General features: G+C 42.9%; 1 protein-coding gene across 1 annotated transcript in view; it reads right to left on the bottom strand.

Annotated features, from left to right (window-relative positions):
* The window catches only part of LOC111950641 (glutamate receptor 4-like), a 193,668-nt gene that overhangs the window by 60,311 nt on the left and 120,983 nt on the right, over positions 1–12,374 (bottom strand).

Here is a 12,374-nt window from a genome sequence, read left to right as displayed (position 1 = left end):
ATGGCTGTGTGAAGTTGCTGGATATTGATGGGAAGTGGAACATGTTGATCCAGAGCATCCCAAACTCGCTCAATAGGTGACATGTCTGGTGAGTATGCAGGCCATGGAAGAACTGGGACATTTTCAGCTTTCAGGAATTATGTACAGATCCTTGCTACATGGGGCCGTGCATTATCATGCTGAAACATGAGGTGATGGTGGCGGATGAATGGCACGACAATGGGCCTCAGTATCTCATCACGGTATCTTTGTGCATTCAAATTGCCATTAATAAAATGCAATTGTGTTCGTTGTCCATAACTTATGCCTGGCCATACCATAACCCCACCGCCACCATGGGACGCCATCTGCCCGGTACAGTTGAAACCGGAATTCATCTGTGAAGAGCATACCTCCAGCATGCCAGTGGCCATTGAAGGTGAGCATTTGCCCACTGAGGTCGGTAACGACAACAACTGCAGTCAGATCAAGACCCTGGTGAGGACGTCCAGCACGCGGATGAGCTACCCTGAGTCGGTTTCTGACAGTTTGTGCAGAAATTCTTCAGTTGTGCAAACCCACAGTTTCATCAGCTGTCCAAGTGGCTGGTCTCAGACAATACTGCAGGTGAAAAAGCCAGATGTGGAGGTCCTGTGGTTTCAAGTGGTCTGCGGTTGAGAGGCCAGTTAGACGTACTGACGTTGGAGGCGGCTTATGGTAGAGAAATGAACATTCAACATTAACATTCTCTGGCAACAGCTCTGGTGGACATTCCTGCAGTCAACATGCCAATTGCACACTCCTTCAAAACTTGAGACATCTGTGGCGTTGAGTTGTGTGACAAAACCGCATATTTTAGAGTGACCTTTGATTTTTCCCAACACAAGCTGCACCTGTGTAATGATCATGCTGTTTAATCATCTTATTGGTAGGTGGATGGATTAACTTGGCAAAAGAGAAACGCTCACTAACAGGGATGTAAACAAATTTCTGCACAAAATTTGAGAGAAATACAGTAAGTGTTTTGTGTGTATAGAAAGTACCTTTCAGCTCATGAAACATGGGACCAACACTTTACATGTTGCGCTTATATTTTTGTTCAGTATACATTTCATCTTAATGTTCTGGTGCCATTCGGGCAGTTTAGAGTATTGATTGGGGACTTATTTGTGGAGGAACAGTTTTTCTAGGTGATTTGTGATTCTTCCCATGACTGGGTTTTTGTATTTCTACATATATTTTGTGTATAATATGTATATTTGTGTTGTATTGTGCAGGCCATATTTGAAAAATAAACCTAGGTCTCAATTATGTCTTCCCTGGTAAAAAGTGCAACATTGTAATTCCATCACGGAGTGGGTCTCATATTAGGATTCTGCACTTATAATCTGCTCTCCTTTCAGGGTTAGGGTCAATTCAGTCAGACTAAATGCCAACCCTGCTTCCTTTTGGCTGGGAAATGATTATGAGTGATATTACTGAGTACTACTGATATCATAAAACTGAAGCCACAATCTAAAAACCCTGGCTTCACAAAAACAACAAGCATGCGCTCCCACAAGAAACCCTGCATCCAAGAAGAGCTTTTTTATCTGTGTTGAATTCAGAGTTCTAACCCTTTGCTACTATGCCAATTCTTCATACTTGTCCCACAAAAAAAAAACTGTTTTTGAGTAGATGGCGTAGTCTCTTTGATTAGAGACTGGTAGGGTGGGAGGAACCACATGGTGTCTAGAGGGGGGACTCTGGGCTGCTGGGACCAGACGAGGCCTTGTGTAAATAGAGGAACGATAGAGGGGTGAGAGGAAGTCAGGGGAGCCCCGCCCTGCGTCTCCTGTCTTCTCTCCAAAAGGAACAGATGTCCCACTTAAATGGCCCCTCCTGGTGGCCATCACAAGCTGGCAAACTTTCTCCCTCTGCTCCCAATTAGTAGATTAACCTGTGCTCGAGTATCCACGTCTGGCAACTCAACCCCCCGTTTTCACTCTATCTCTCTGTGCACCCTATTAGAGTCTGTCTGTCTGTCTGTCTTTGCCAGGAGGACAAGGAGGATGGTAGGTCACACACTGCCACTGCTTCAGCTTCAACACACACCCGTCAGGGCTGGGACTACCTGGATATGTCCAATAAGAATCGCAAATCTTTGTTTTCCTTTCAGAGGGCTGCCGTGCTTCTAGCTCTTAGGAAACTTTGCAGTGTTTTGTTTTTGTATGAATTATTTCTTACATTATTGTAATTACAAACAGCAGGGAAGAACTATTGGATATCAGAGCGGCGTTAACTCACCAGCACTACCAGCATTATGACCAGGAATACGACTTTCCCAAAGCAAATCCTTTGTTCACATCCCACAGGGCAATTTAACTGATTCAAGAGGCCGACCCAAAACACTGCCGGAGGAGGAGAGGTACTCAGATCGGTCTTCTAGTCCGACTTAGGAGGCATGCAAACCACCCACCGCTTCCGAGTATGTTACTCACTAATGTTCAGTCTCTGGATAATAATGTTGACGAGCTCAGGGCGAGGGTTTCTTTCCAGAGAGACATCGGGGATTGTAACATACTCCGTTTCACTGAAATATGGCTCTCTTGTGCATGACACAAGTAATTTTTCCAACAATTGTTTACAGACAGATTATTTCACTTATAATTCACTGTTCACAATTCCAGTGGGTCAGAAGTTTACATACACTAAGTTGACTGTGCCTTTAAACAGCTTGGAAAATTCAAGAAAATGATGTCATGGCTTTAGAAGCTGCTGTTAGGCTAATTGACATCATTTTAGTCAATTGGAGGTGTAGCTGTGGATGTATTTCAAGGCCTATCTTCAAACTCAGTGCCTCTTTGCTTGACATCATGGGAAAATCAAAAGAAATCAGCCAAGACCTCAGAAAAAAAATTGTAGACCTCCACAAGTCTGGTTCATCCTTGGGAGCAATTTCCAAACACCTGAAGGTATCATGTAAATCTGTACAAACAATAGTACACAAGTATAAACACCATGGGACCACGCCATACCGCTCAAGAAGGAGACATGTTCGGTCTCGTAGAGATAAACGTACTTTGGTGCGAAAGTGCAAATCAATCCCAGAACAACAGCAAAGGACCCTGTGAAGATGCTGGAGGAAACCGGTACAAAAGTATCTATATCCACAGTAAAAGGAGTCCTGTATCGACATAACCTGAAAGGCCGCTCAGCAAGGAAGAAGCCACTGCTCCAAAACCGCCATAAAAAAGCCAGACTACGGTTTGCAACTGCACATYGGGACAAAGATCGTAKTTTTTGGAGAAATGTCCTCRMGTCTGATMAAACKAAAATYGAACTGTTTGGCCATAATGACCATRGTTATGTTTGGAGGAAAAAGGGGGAGGCTTGCAAGCRGAAGAACACCATCCCAACCGTGAAGCACAGGGGTGGCAGCATCATGTTGTGGGGGTGCTTTGCTGCAGGAGGGACTGGTGTACTTCACAAAATAGATGGCATCATGAGGATGAAAAATTATGTGGATATATTGAAGCAACATCAGTCAGGAAGTTAAAGCTTGGTCGCAAATGAGTCTTCCAAATGGACAATGACCTCAAGCATACTTCCAAAGTTGTGGCAAAATGGCTTAAGGACAACAAAGTCAAGGTATTGGAATGGCCATCACAAAGCCCTGACCTCAATCCTATAGAGAAGTTTAGGGCAGAACTGAAAATGCGTGTGCGAGCAAGGAGGACTACATACCTGACTCAGTTACACCAGCTCTTTTAGGAGGAACGGGCCAAAATTTACCTAACTTATTGTGGGAAGCTTGTGGAAGACTACCCGAAACGTTTGAAACAAGTTAAACAATTTAAAGGCAATGCTACCAAATTCTAATTGAGTGTATGTAAACTTCTGARCCACTGGGAATGTGATGAAAGAAATAAAAGCTGAAATAAATCATTCTCTCTACTATTATTCTGACATTTCACGTTCTTAAAATAAAGTGGTGATCCTAACTGACCTAAAACAGGACATTTTTACTAGGATTAAATGTGAGGAATTGGGATAAACTGAGTTTAAATGTATTTGGTAAGGTGTATGTAAACTTCTGACTTCAACTGTAAATGGCAGCATTCGCACAGAACTGAAAGTGCGAACCACCGCATTTAACCATGACAAAGTGACTGGGAATATGGCAGAATACAAAAAGTGTAGTTATTCCCTCCGCAAGGCAATAGGCAAAACATCAGTATAGAGACAAAGTAGTCGCAATTCAACGGCTCAGACAAGAGACATATGTGGCAGGGTCTACAGACAATCACGGACTGCAAAAGGAAAACCACTCACATCGCGGACATTGACATCTTGCTTCTGGACAAGCTGAACACCTTCTTCGCCCGCTTTAAGGATAAAGCAGTGTCACCGACGCGGCGCGCTACCAAGGACTGCTCTCCTTCTCCGTAGCCGACATGAGTAAGACATTTAACTGTGTTAACCCTCGCAAGGCTGCCGGCCCAGACGCCGGCATCCCTAGCTGCATCCTCAGAGCATGCGCAGACCAGCTGGCTGGTGTGTTTACGGACATATTCAATCTCTCCCTATCCCAATATGCTTCAAGATGGCCACCATTGTTCCTGTACCCAAGAAAGCAAAGGTAACTGAACTAAATGACTATCGCCCCGTAGCACTCACTTCTGTCATCATGAAGTGCTTTGAGAGACTAGTCAAGGATCATATCACCTCTACCTTACCTGACACCCTAGACCCACTTCAGTAGATCCACAGACGATGCATCCGCCATCGCACCGCACACTGCCCTATCCCATCTGGACAAGAGGAATACCAATGTAAGAATGCTGTTCATTGACTATAGCTCAGCATTCAACACCATAGTACCCTCCAAGCTCATCATTAAGCTTGAGGCCCTGGGTCTGAACCCCGCCCTGTGGAACTGGATCCTGGACTTCCTGACGGGCCGCCCCCAGGTGATGAAGGTAGGAAACAATACCTACACTTCGTTGATCCTCAACACTGGGGCCCCACAAGGGTGAGTGCTCAGCCCCCTCCTGTACTCCCTGTTCACTCATGACTGCGTGGCCATGCATGCCTCCAACTCAATCATCAAGTTTGCAGACGGCACAACAGTAGTAGACTTGATTACCAACAATGACAACACAGCCTACAGGGAGGAGGTGACTGCTCTGGGAGTGTGATACCAGGAAAACAACCTCTCACTCAACGTCAACAAAACAAAGGAGATGATCGTGGCCTTCAGGAAACAGCGGAGGGAGCAGCCCCCTATCCACATCGACGGGACCGCAGTGGAGAAGGTGGATAGTTCCTCGGCGTACACTTAACTGACAAACTGAAATGGTACACCAACACAGACAGTGTGGTCAAGAAGGCTCAACCTCAGGAGGCTGAAGAAATTTGTCTTGGCCCCTAAAACCCTTACAAACTTCTACATATGCACAATTGAGAGCATCCTGTCGGGCTGCATCATTGCCTGGTATGGCAACTGCAGCGCCAGCAACCGCATGGCTCTCCAGGTGGTGTGGTGTGCCCAACGCATCACCGGAGTTAAACTACCTGCCCTCCAGGACACCTACAGCACCCGATGTCACAGCCTGTTCACCCAGCTATCATTCAGAAGGCGAGGTCAGTACAGGTGCATCAACGCTGGGATCGAGAAAAACAGCTTCTATCTCAAGGCCATCAGACTGTTAAATAACCATCACTAGCACATAGAGGTTGCTGCCTATAAACATAGACTTGAAATCACTGGCCACTTTAATACATGGAACACTAGTTACTTGAATAACATTTACATATTTTGCATTACTCGTCTCATATGTATATACTCTATTCTATTATATTCTACTGTATCTTAGTCTGTGCCGCTCTGACATTGCTCGTCCATATATTTACATATTCTTAATTACATTCCTTTACTGGGTGTCGAGGTAATTGGGGGGGGGGAGCAATGCAAATAGAATGGCTACCCAGACTATTTGCATTGCCCCCCTCTCTGGATCGCTTCTGCTGCTCTCTGTTAAAATCTATGCATAGTCACTTTAATAACTCTACCTACATGTACATATTACCTCAATTACCTCGACACCGGTGCCCCCGCAGATTGACTCTGTACCGGTACCCCCTGTATATTTTAGGTATCTTCTTAAAACTGCATTGTTGGTTAAGGGCTTGTATGTAAGCATTTCACTGTAAGGCGCATGTGACAAATACAATTTGATTTGATTTGATACTTAGATTTGTGTGTATTGGGTATATGTTGTGAAATTGTTAGATATTACTTGTTAGATATTACCGCACTGTCGAAGCTGGAAACACAAGCATTTCGCTACACCCCCAATAACATCTGCTAAATACGTGTATGTGAGCAACAAAATGGGATTTGATTTGAGATATATTTTCTGCTGAAATCCTTGGACATTTGAAAGAGTTTCCAATAGTGACTTTTTAAATTCCACCCCTGGCTTGTGTTCATTAGTAACCTGACCACCCATCCACATCACTCTGCCAAAAGGCTATGCCCACTAGCGTTTCTTTCCACAATGAATATATGGAGTGATCAATAGAGCAGAGGAATTAAATTCAGGATTAGTCATCAGGCAAGTTCATTAGGGCACATAAAAAACGTTTAAAACCTCTTGCAACAGAAAACAAAAATGAACATTCGTTATTGGTCAGGTCCATTGTAGGTAAGGTAGTCCAACCTGGTTTCAGTCCGTTTTCTCCATTTGGTGCATTATAAGTATGAACCTGGTGATAACAAGCACAAGATGACAATTCTGCAACGATACTCGTTTTGTACTTTGTATATGTCCTATAGTCTATAAGCAACCTGGCTATGGTCCTATAGTATATAGACAGATCTAATGACTAGTTGGCTAGTGGCCCATCTATCCATATGGCTGTGATTACAGCGTTTCAGTCAGAGAGCCAGGTGCAGCTTCTCTCCTCATGTCAGTGACATCACTGTAATTACACACTGGAGATGAAAGCAAAGCCCATTATGAGCCCTGTGAACAACTGACCTAAGTGCAGCCATTAAGGCGCATACAGTATAGATGATTCACAAAAACACACACACATACACATGCATGAATGAACACACACATGCATGTACACGCATGCACAAGCAAAAACACACACATACAAGCCCTGCCCACACACACGTGGTGCGACCTACGGCAGACACCTAACAGCCCACAGCAGCAAAAGTAATTCCTTTCTATGTAACGTAACAAAATCCTATCATGTTCTATTCGCAATCACAGGCAATCCACCTATACCAGCCCCACAAGCCCCACAACCAGAGACGAGTGCTACGGCCGGTTTGCCTTTCTTTCCGCCTACCCGTCACTGATTACCAGCTGATAAATCTGTAGCCTGGAGCTGTGTGTGGAGCAGCAGCCAGCCACAATCAGCATCAGTGTCAGAGCAATATCTGCCTGCCTGTCTGCACCACAGAACAGCACAGAGTACAGCCCCCCCCCCCCATTGCACATAGGAGGCAGTGGTTATATGGAATGCATGTCATTCAATGAGCTCTTGTCTACTGCAGTAAATGAGTGAGAGAAGGAGAGTGATGGAGAGGGGGTGAATAGAGTCCGGTGGAGAGAGAGAGAGCGTGATATTTCTCCTGAGAGACCTAAACTTTTAAACTGAGTCACTCATCATGACCTGGAGACCCCGCTATTTGCTGAGCAGAGACAGATAGCGAGTCTGTGTGTGAGAGAGAGAGAAAGAGAGAAAGCATTATCATTAACAGCAGACTTGTACATTTCCTCAGTGAAAACAATGTACTGAGCAAATGTCAAATTGCCTTTTTACCAAATTACCGTACGGCAGACCACGTATTCACCCTGCACACCCTAATTGAATAAAAAAGGCAAAGTCTTCTCATGCTTTGTTGATTTCTATTTGGCATGAGGGTCTGCTATACAAATGGATAGAAAGTGTTGTTGGGGGAAAAACATACAACATTATAAAATCCATGTACACAAACAACAAGTGTGCGGTTAAAATTGGCAAAAACAAACACATTTCTTTCCACCGGGATGTGTGGTCAGACAGGGATGCAGCTTAAGCCCCACCCTCTTCAACATATACAGTATATGAACGAATTGGCGAGGGTACTAGAACAGCCTGCAGCACCCGGCCTCACCCTACTAGAATCTGAAGTCAAATGTCTACTGTTTGCTGATGATCTGGTGCTTCTGTCCCCAACCAAGGAGGGCCTACAGCAGCACCTAGATATTCTGCACAGATTCGTTCAGACCTGGGCCCTGACAGTAAATCTTAGTAAGACAAAAATAGCGGTGTTCCAAAAAAGGTCCAGTTGCCAGGACCACAAATACAAATTCCATCTAGACACCGTTGACCTAGAGCACACAAAAAATATACATACCTCGGCCTAAACATCAGCGCCACAGGTAACTTCCACTAACCTGTGAACGATCTGAGAGACAAGGCAAGAAGGGCCTTCTATGTCACCAAAAGGAACATAAAATTCGACATAACAACAGGGATCTGGCAAAAAAACTTGAATAAGTTACAAAACCCATTGCCCTTTATGGTTGTGAGGTCTGGGATCTGCTCACCAACCAAGAATTCACAAAATGGGACAAACACCAAATTGAGACTCTGCATGCGGAATTCTGCAAACACATCCTCTGTGTACAACGTAAAACACCACATAATGCATGTAGAGCAGAATTAGGCCAATACCCGCTAATGATCAAAATCCAGAAAAGAGCCTACAAAAATTCTACAACCACCTAAATGGAAGCGATTCCCAAACCTTCCATTACAAAGCCATCGCCTACAGAGAGATGAACCTGGTGAAGAGTCCCCTAAGTAAGCTGGTCCTGGGGCTCTGTTCACAAACACAAACAGACCCTACAGAGCGCCAGGACAGCAACACAATTAGACACAACCAAATCATGACAAAACTAAAAATAAGTACTTGACACATGAGAAAGAATTAACAAAAAAACAGAGAAAACTAGAATGCTATTTGGCCCTAAACAGAGAATACACAGTGGCAGAATACCTGACCACTGTGACTGACCCAAACTCAAGGAAAGCTTTGACTATGTACAGACTCAGTGAGCATAGCCTTGCTATTGAGAAAGGCCATCGAAGGCCTTTCTGGCTCTCAAGAGAAGACAGGCTATGTGCACACTGCCCACAAAATGAGGTAGAAACTGAGATGCACTTCCTAACCTCCTGCCAAATGTATGACCATATTAGAGACACATAATTCCCTCAGATTACACAGACCCTTAAAGAATTTGAAAACCAATCCAATTTTGATAAAGTGCCATAGCTATTGGGTGAAATACCACAGTGTGCATTCACAGCAGCGGTCACGCCCTGACCTTAGTTCCTTGTTTATGTCTCTATTTTGGTTTGGTCAGGGCGTGAGTTGGGGTGGGCATTCTATGTTTTGTTCTATGTTTTGCTTTTCTATGTGTTTGGCCTGGTATGTTTCCCAATCAGAGGCAGCTGTCAATCGTTGTCTCTGATTGAGAACCATACTTAGGTAGCCTGTTCCCACCTGTGTTTGTGGGTAGTTGTTTTCTGTTTAGTGTTTTTTACCTTTCAGGACTGTTTCGGTTATTCCCTTTTGTTATTTTTGTATTTAGTGTTCAGTGTCATTAAACAAACATGAACATGTACCACGCTGCGCTTTGGTCCTCACCTTCTTCCACCGACAGCCATCACAGCAGCATGATTTGTGACCTGTTGCCACAAGAAAAGGGCAAACAGTGAAGGACAAACACCATTGTAAATAAAACCTATATTTATGTTTATTCTTTTCCCCTTTTGTACTTCAACTATTTGCATATGATTACAACACTGTATATATACTTAATATGACATTGGAAATGTCTTTATTCTTTTGGAACTTTTGTGAGTGTAATGTTTACTGTTAATATTGTATTGTTAATTTCACTTTTGTTTATTATCTATTTCACTTACTTTGGCAATGTAAACATGTGTTTCCCATGCCAATAAAGCCCCATAAATTGATATTGGAATTGAAAGAGAGAGCGACACAGAGAGAGTGTGTATGTGTGTATGAAAGAGAGAGACAGAGAGAGAAAGAGAGAGAGAGAAAGAGAAAGAGACAGTGTCTGTGTGAGTCTGTGTGTGTGAGAGAGTGAGAACAAGAGAGAGAGAGAGAGAGAGAAAAGAGATAGACAGAAAGCGAGAGAGAGATACAGTGTGTGTGTGTGTGAGAGAGAGTGTGTATATGTGTATGTGTGTGAGGGGGAGAGAGAGAGAGACACACACAGAGACACAGAGAGAGAGAGAGTGAGTGAGTGAGAGAGAGAGAGAGACAGAGAGAGGGAGACAGAGAGACAGAGAGAGGGAGAGAGGGAGAGAGAGAGAGGGTTGCTTACCAAGAAACAAGTAAATGTTCCTGCGTGGCCAAGTTACAGTTTTGACTTAAAAATACTTGAAAATCTATGGCAAGACCTGAAATTGGTAATCTAGCACTTACAAACGTACCCAGAAAGACTCACAGCTGTAACCACTGCCAAAGGTGCTTCTATAAAGTATTGATTCAGGGGTGTGGATACTTATATAAATTAGATATTTATGTATTTAATTTCCAATCAATTTGCAAAAATATCTAAAAACATGTTTTCAGTTTGTCATTATGGGGTATTGTGTGTAGATCGGTGAGACAAAAAATAAATCTAATCTATTTTCACAATTTAATCCATTTTAAATTCCATCTGTAACAAAACATTTGGGATAAGTCAAGGGGTATGAATACTTTCTGAAAGGGAAATAGGGAAGGGGCGTGTTACGTTCTGACCTTAGTTCCTTTTTTATGTCTTTATTTTAGTTGGTCAGGGCGTGAGTTGGGGTGGGCATTCTATGTTGTTTTTCTATGTTTTGTTCTGTTGTTATATTTCTATGTGTTTGGCCTAGTATGGTTCTCAATCAGAGGCAGGTGTCAGTCGTTGTCTCTGATTGGGAGCCATATTTAGGTAGCCTGTTTTCTATTGTGTTTTGTGGGTGATTATTTCCTGTGTTAGTGTTTGCACCATACGGGACTGTTTCGGTTGTTTGTTCGTATTTTGTTATTTTTGTTCTGTGTTCATTTTGATTTATTAAAAATCTATTATGGACACTTACCACGCTGCACATTGGTCCGATCCTTGCTACTCCTCCTTAGACGAAGAGGAAATCCGTTACAGGGCGACAGGTAGCCTACTGGTTAAAGGGTTGGGCCAGTAACTGAAAGGTTACAAGATCGAATCCCAGAGCTGAAAAGGTACAAATCTGTCGTTCTGCCTTTGAATAAGGCAGTTAACCCACTAGGGTTAACCCACCATTGTAAATAAGAATTTGTTCTTGACTGACTTGCCTAGCTAAAAACATGTATAAATAAATACCTAGTCAGTTGTACGGGCTCTGTACCTACGCATGCGCACCAGGGTTTCAATATATATTTTTTTGAAGCCGATAAATACAATTGTTTTAGACCAAACTGACAGGGAGGAAAAACAATCCCACTGCAAAATAATGCGTTTTATTCATTGATGGAAATATGAATTGATGGAACTACATTGACAGTAATGTTTATTGGACAATAGGTTATTTTGCTACATTTTGTGGAATTAATCTTGAGGCTAGGGGTTCCGCTAGCGACAACATCCGCTGAAAAGGCAGAGTGCGAAATTCAAAAATATTTTTTTGAAATATTTAACTTTCATACATTCACAAGTGCAATACACCAAATTAAAGCTTAACTTCTTGTTAATCTACCCATTGTGTCCGATTTCAAAAAGGCTTTACAGCGAAAGCACACCATATGATTATGTTAGGTCAGAGCCTAGTCACAAAAAACACACAGACATTTTCCAGCCAAAGAGAGGAGTCACAAAAAGCCGAAATAGAGATAAAATTAATCACTATCCTTTGATGAACTTCATCAGATGGCATTCATAGGACTTCATGTTACACAATACATGTATGTTTTGTTCGATAAAGTTCATATTTATATCCAAAAATCTCAGTTCTCATTTGCAACTGCGACCTGGCCAAGATAAAGCATAGCAGTGTGAACAGACAACAACACAGAGTTACACATGGAGTAAACAATAAACAAGTCAATAACATGGTAGAAAAAAAGAGAATCTATATACAATGTGGGCAAAAGGCATGAGGAGGTAGGCAATAAATCGAATAATTACAATTTAGCAGATTAACACTGGAGTGATAAATCATCAGATGATCATGTGCAAGTAGAGATACTGGTGTGCAAAAGAGCAGAAAAGTAAATAAATAAAAGCAGTATGGGGGTGAGGTAGGTAAATTGGGTGGGCTATATACCGATGGACTATGTACAGCTGCAGCGATCGGTTAGCTGCTCAGATAGC

Source organism: Salvelinus sp. IW2-2015, linkage group LG23 (assembly GCF_002910315.2).
Source record: "Salvelinus sp. IW2-2015 linkage group LG23, ASM291031v2, whole genome shotgun sequence".
In the NCBI taxonomy this organism is placed as follows: Eukaryota; Metazoa; Chordata; class Actinopteri; order Salmoniformes; family Salmonidae; genus Salvelinus; species Salvelinus sp. IW2-2015.
This window is presented reverse-complemented; position numbering and strand designations above follow the sequence as displayed.